General features: G+C 44.8%; 1 long non-coding RNA gene across 1 annotated transcript; it reads right to left on the bottom strand.

Moving 5' to 3' along the window:
• Positions 1-2171: 2171 nt before the first annotated feature.
• Positions 2172-6437, bottom strand: LOC132648389 (uncharacterized). The gene is made up of 3 exons (XR_009586799.1): positions 6269-6437; positions 5137-5254; positions 2172-3348 (listed from the first exon to the last, which is right to left on the bottom strand). It is a non-coding gene; the product is annotated as an uncharacterized LOC132648389 (long non-coding RNA).
• Between the last annotated feature and the right edge of the window lie 258 nt (positions 6438-6695).

The following is a 6695-nucleotide window of genomic DNA, read 5'->3' as shown; positions in this document are numbered from 1 at the left end:
CTGGTAGTGTGTTAGGATGCCTTTCCTATGGCTATGTGTGACCCATAATTTTACATATCTTGAGCAATAGGCAAATATGGATCTTCTTTGAAGTCAGAGAGGAGGCCAAGTTAAAAACACCTGTTTGTGGATACACTTGAATTTGCACAGGTTGGAAGCACTGGTGTTTCCTGACAGGGTAGAACCAATGTAGGAAGTGTGGGCTCGCAGGATTTTCACTCAGCCTTTCCTTTTAGCTGCAGGGCAGTCCCCTGGGAGACGGAGTTCAGGCCCAAAGCATGCTTTTTTGTGTATTTCTCATATAGATATGAAAGGCAGTGTCAGGAGGACTGCAAAGAGACACATGCACACATATACACAGTGTGTGTGTATATCGCACACAAACATAAACATGCGCGTATTTGTCATTTCTAACTCTGAGCACTGGTCAAATGTGACAGATTTTATATTTATTTCTTGGTCAGGTTAGTTTGCCTTATTTTAAAGCAGATGTAATGAATGTAATCTATATTCCAGGCTGTTTACTTCCACGAAAACTAAGTTTTGAATAGCTTGAGATTGTGAGGAGGAAAATCCTAAGATTTCCAGACATTCTGATATGATTACATAGTAAATAATGAACATTTATCTATGGAAAAAATTGAATATGGCCATGAGCTGTCAGTTACGCTTATGAAATGTGGTGCTGAGAGATGTATTGCACTGTGGTGGTCATGGCTACCATCCAGCTGCTCATCTATCAGCAACCTTCTACCTGCCCAATTTGTACCAGAGTTCTTGAGGTGACAGGCTTTGCTGATTGCTTTTTGCGATACTCCTTGTTTCATTTTTTCCCTCTTTATTATTATTTTTGCACCGTAGATGACATTTATTTCATTTTTTCCCTACAGAAAAATATCAATCCATATTGGTGTACTGTTATTTCTGTTACAGTTAATAAATGAAGGCTTGCAGCAAACGAACTTATGCAGCATGAAATATAAGGCAACCTTTCATAATTACTGCAGTGTGGAACATTGTCATGCTGGTGGCTGATGGAAAGCTATGCACATGTCCTATTCATGTACATAGATCAAATTTCCAGGAAGCCATGACTTTTTCAATTCCACTGTATTGAATATTTAAATGCAGGTTACAGGTAAGATTTTAACTTACTTTCCAAGGTAAGTTAACAGGTAAACAGGGATAGCTGTCTCCCTTCCTTCTAACTTCTCAATGATCCACATCAATCTATGCATGCCCACACAATCGTATTAGCTATCCAGGATTGCCTCTGTGTACAGCGAGCCTTCCAGTTGTAAAAGAGAATCAATAAACATGTAATATCGACTTCTTTTATAGTATCTAGCATCTGGATGGTGCAGCTAGGGATAGGAAAGAAATTGAAACATGGCTCATCTTAAAGCAAGTTAAAAATCAATCTTTCGGAGGGACAGGATCATGAAATTGCCACGCCAGTGGAGCCTTCCTGGGATTCAATGTGGTGATTATGAATGATCTCGAATTTTGGCGTAAAAGCTGCAGTCGGCATCCAGGCTTTATGAATGTGCAGTGCAAGAATACACTGGAGAATGGCGCATGAGGATTGTCTTGGGAGAGAAGAGGGCTAGGACAGGCATTGCGGGCAAGAGAAAGCTGCGACAGTGGGATGGGTACTGTGATAGGTCTTAGAAGCTACACATATGCACAGACAGGCTGGGCATGGGTTGAGTCTGCGGTGGGCGAGAACTGAGAATGGAAAACATGCTAAAGGGGGGGGGGGCGTTTCTCTGGCTGTTATAATTGTATGAGATTTATACTTTATGAGATCTAGATTTTCTCTCATTTGTGCCTGTATTTTAATTCAGTGGTATTCATGTTTCTGATGTGTCAGTGCTGTGTAAGTAGGACATGGTTCCTGAACTCTTGCTTAGTGTTTTTAGTTTACACGATTTTAAAAACATGTATCTCCTTTTCCTAAACGTATGACATGATTTTTCCTTCCTTCCTTCCTTCCTTCCTTCCTTCCTTCCTTCCTTCCTTCCTTCCTTCCTTTCTTTCTTTCTTTCTTTCTTTCTTTCTTTCTTTCCTTCTCATCACTTTACAGCCTGATCACAGCCTCTTCCCTCTTCTCCTCTCAGTCCCACCCTTACACAATCCTCCCCTTCTTCTCAGAGAAGGAGAGGCTCCCCCATGGGTACTAACCCACCCTGGCACATCAAATTACAGCAGGGGTAAGCGCATTCTCTTCCACTGAGGCCAGACAAGGCAGTCCAGCTATGGGAAAGGGATCCAAAGGAAGGCCGTAGAGTCAGAGACAGGCCCTACTCCCATTGTTAGGGGACTCCCATGATGGCCAAAGTACACATCTGCTACATGACATAAGTTTTACTATAAGAAGAACCATGGATTTTGTGTTCATTATGTCAAAAATGGTTGACTAGAGAGTTGCCATTGACATTAAAATGAAAGACAATGAGTTTTTGTTTTCAAAGAGATTCAAGCAGTTATAATAAAATATAGTAGTTTTTTAACCAATGAAGTTGCATTGAGATTGATTAATAAAAATTTCTGAAAGTACTAAAGACTTCATAAAAGAATGGTATTTTGAGCTGAGGTCCTGGGACACTTCAGTGAGCTGTGAGGGTTCAGCAGTCTGGAGCAACCTATACAAGAGCTTAGCCCTGGGGAACAGTGACACAACACAGGGTGTACACAGCTGCCAATGTTGGCAAGGTAGGCCAAGCAAAGGAAAATGAGATTGCAAGCGAGCATGGGCCGAACAAAGGTCTTTGTGCAACAGGCAAAGGCGATTAGGTGATGTGTTGTGATGATTCGTGTTGATTTGGTAAGATGTGTTTGGGCTTGGTTGTTAAACCCATTCTCTGTAGCACCGTGGAAGGCAGAGGAGATGAGGGGCATGCTCGAGCAGGGATGCGGGGCGGGGGCATCTTGCAACCACATGTGCCAGACAGGCCAGGAGCAACAAGGATGGAAGGAAGGTACAAAAAGCGCTGGGAATAAAATGGAGAGATCTCTGCACGTGACCGCGAGAAGGCGGGGGTGTGGGTGGAGAGAGGGCAGTGGATCCTTCTGCCTTGTTCACAGTTCTGCTTGTCTGGGACCCAGTGAATAGTTGTCGGAATGATGGAGAGGGGGAATCCATATGTCTTTTTGGTACCTGGCTGAAACAAAACAGTTACATGCCAATCAACAACAGAAGAGTTGCAGGAGTGGGATTTAGTAAGTTCTCCTGTGGAGCACACCAAAACACCTTGCGCCGGCTGGTTTTGCGTGTCAGCTTGACAACAGCCGGAGTCATCAGAGAGCCAGGAGCCTCGGCTGAGGAAATGCCTCCATGAGATCCAGCTGTAAGACATTTTCTCAATTAGTGACCAGTGTGGGAGAACCCAGCCCATCGTGGGTTGTGCCATCCCTGGGCTGTTAGTCCTGGGTTCCATAAGAAAGCAGGCTGAGCAAGCCATGGAAGCAAGCCAGTGAGCAGCACCCTCCATGGCTTCTGCATCAGTGCCTGCCTCCAGGTTCCAGCCCTGCCTGAGTTCCTGTCCTGAGTTCCTTCAGCGCTGGAAGTGTAAGCCAAATAAACCCTTTCCTCCCCAACTTGATTTTTGGTCATGGTGTTTCATTGCAGCAATGGAAACCCTAACTAAGACACCTTTAGAGGTAGTTTCTAAAAGAGACAAATTATTAGGCACAGAATATAAGGGAGTAGGGTAGAGGTCCAGAGGGACCGATAATTAAGACTGAAGGAAGGAAACGTCAAGGACTTCAGAAGCACAGAGAGAGCACTGGGAAAGGTCAACACGGAGAGAAAAATTGCAGCCAGGTGCAGAGGCACACGCCTGTAATGCCAGCACTCAGGGAGGCAGATCTCTAGGAGTTCAAGACCAGCTTGGTTTACAATGTGTGTGTGTGGGGGGGGGGGGGTGGGGAGAGAGAGAGTCTCATCTTTGACAGAATGGCTTTCTAAAGCTAGTGAGAATGAAACTGGGCAAAATCAGTTCCTGGGGAACCCAGGAAAGAACATCATCAATACTGCTTTTATTTCTAAGCCAGAGATTAGCAGCCGTTTACTTTAGTTCGAGATTATGGTTTTGTGCATCTCCTCACACGGAAAAGATGAGTGCAGGCTGTGCAGCGGTGATGTCATCAGGAGTAACATACAGGTGGGCGAACAACTGCCCCGCCCAGCAGCGATCACCTCAGCCTGCAGAGCCACAGCAGACTTGCTCCAGCCTCTCTGATTTGGAGTCAACAGTTACAAATTGCGCTACAGATGTTAATCTCAGTATGTTTTAAAGGAGTGCAATTTTCTAATTAGTAGCTTTATGTTGTATAAGCTGATGAATCATCTCTCTATCAGAGCTGATGTATAGTAATTATGCCCCTCAGTAGATTCCCTTGAAGGGGGCCTTGGAGGTTTTCAAACACTAGTTGCATAAGAAGCACTGGAGTTGCTTAATTCAGTTTTTTGATTCAGAAGGGCCTTGGAATTAGTGTTTTATTAAGCTCTGTCACCTAATTCTGATGGTGTGAAGAGGGCCTGTCTGGAGACAAGGCTACAAAGCTTTTCAGTGCAGCTGTGGCTCTGAGCTGGTGTCCTTGCACCCTCAGGTGGTCAAGTGTGGAACTGTGTGACCTGGCGTTCTCACTGTCAGTGACTGGAAAGTGGTGTATCACCATGTCCACCTGTGGTCTTGTAATTACTTAACTACATTATAAACCTAAAATTTGAGTGTAGATTTTGTTTGTTTTGAGAAGGTTAAAGTCCTAAGGAGTCATTCTGGCAGGAGAGTTTTCCTGGCCGAGTAGTTAGTTACCTTTCGCTCAGGGTACACCTCCCATCTCCCACAGGCCTTTAAATGTGTAAGATCTCTTTTTAAAACAAGACAGACCCAGAGGCTGACATGATATTTAAGTTTTTTATCTGCTAGTTCTTTTGCCTGTTTGGAATGATGTAGTAGACGAGAGGTGTGCAGACAAATCATCAGTGGTAAAGAGTCTTCCTTTTTCCTTCCCTGACTCTGGTGCTGTCGGACATCCTAACGAGTGACCCAGCATTAGAACTGGATGCTCTAATGGACCTCTGTGCAGCTATGCTCCTGACTTACACATCACACAATCATTCATTCTTACTGTGGTTCTTTTCTTCATCCATGCAGTATTCATTGTGCTGCAGGTACCATGTGAAGGTGGGTCACCATGGTGAATAGGACTGATTAGGTTTCCATCTGTATTGGGCTCCTTATTCAATCTGTGATGGCAGATAAGAAAGAGCACCATAAACATTACCAAAGGAATTATAAATTGAGGTAAGGGCAATGAAAGAAAGGAAGAAGAAGCTGAAGTAGCTGTAACTGGACTTTGGCTACTCCACCTCTCTTCACCACCTTTTCCCTCCCAATCCTCCAGCACTAGGTAGGAGAGAAAAAAGGTTAGAGAGGAAAGGGGCCATCGCTATTTTAGACTTCTTCCTGCTGACTAGGGGTGTTGAGTTCCTCGGGGCCAGTTTGATATCTCCAAGCAGCATCAGCAACAGCAGCAGGGGCAGCAGCAGCCGCCCCAGGCCTTTTCGGGGCTCTAGCATTTATACCCTCTCAAGAGTCCCCAAAATTTCAAACATAAACTACCTCCAGTTGGCAAAATCATGCCTCTGCCATGAGACAAATCCTAGTTAGCTGCTGTGGACAGTCTGAAGCAGCCTCCTATCCTACACCTAGGATTAAAACAAAAACATATTCACATAACATTTCTGTGTTGTTAAACCAAAATTCTCACTACAGGTAGTGGCTGAGTTTGAAGGCATGGGATAAGACATACTGTAGTGAGGGTGGCTAGGATAAATCGCCCAGAGAAGACTCACGCTGCCGTGTGTAATGGAGCCCAGAGCTAGTTTAAATGCTGTTCATGTATTAATTCTGCCAACACTCCCAGTTCTACTGCTAGTGAATGAAGGGTGATTGAGCTCATTCAAAGGGTCAAGGGAGATGCAGAGACACTGAGGCACCAGACATGAACTTTCTAAGTGGTGGAGACTGGATTCAAGTCTACAGCGCTTGCTGTATAGCCCCCTTTCTTGAAAATGCTGACAATCATTTACTGGCGAGACGGCGGAAGCAGAAGGGAGTCCGTGGTGAGGAAAGCAAGTCTGGCAAGGAAAAGAGCGCTATAGAGGAGAAGCACAGAGACAGACTTTGCCTGCAGGAATTCTTGCTGTTGATTTCAAGTGAACTGTGAACTGACAAAAGGCCGAGGGACCGCAGCCTACCTTTGGCTACAAGCAGCATGTTGTGGAGAAATCGGAAGGTGTTTCGAGGAGACACGTGCCCTTTAAAATGCACAGCTACTCTAATTGTATCCCTGAGGAATCCCTGAAATATTCCTGAAAGAGTAAGGCAAGCCATAGAAGCTCGAAGCCCAGCTAATCTTAACTGTGGCCCTTCTCTCCTGTTTAAAATACCGAATTATTCTGCAGTGCTGACTCGGTGGTTGGCTGCCGAAACTCAGAGTGAATTAGTAACCAAAGCTGATGTCTGTAATCCACAAACACGCCAGTACTGCAGTGCATCCAAGGGCATCCATGCCACTGAACCTGGATGCATAATGTTAATTGCTGTGGAAAAACCCAGAGCAAACGTTACAAACCTGTGTGTGCCATTGGGAAAGGAGGGCTTCTGTCGCTACTGCATCTGTGG

This window comes from Meriones unguiculatus, chromosome 16 (assembly GCF_030254825.1).
Source record: "Meriones unguiculatus strain TT.TT164.6M chromosome 16, Bangor_MerUng_6.1, whole genome shotgun sequence".
NCBI lineage: Eukaryota > Metazoa > Chordata > Mammalia > Rodentia > Muridae > Meriones > Meriones unguiculatus.
The sequence above is the reverse complement of the archived record's forward strand: the minus strand, read 5'-3'. Positions and strand labels throughout refer to the sequence as shown.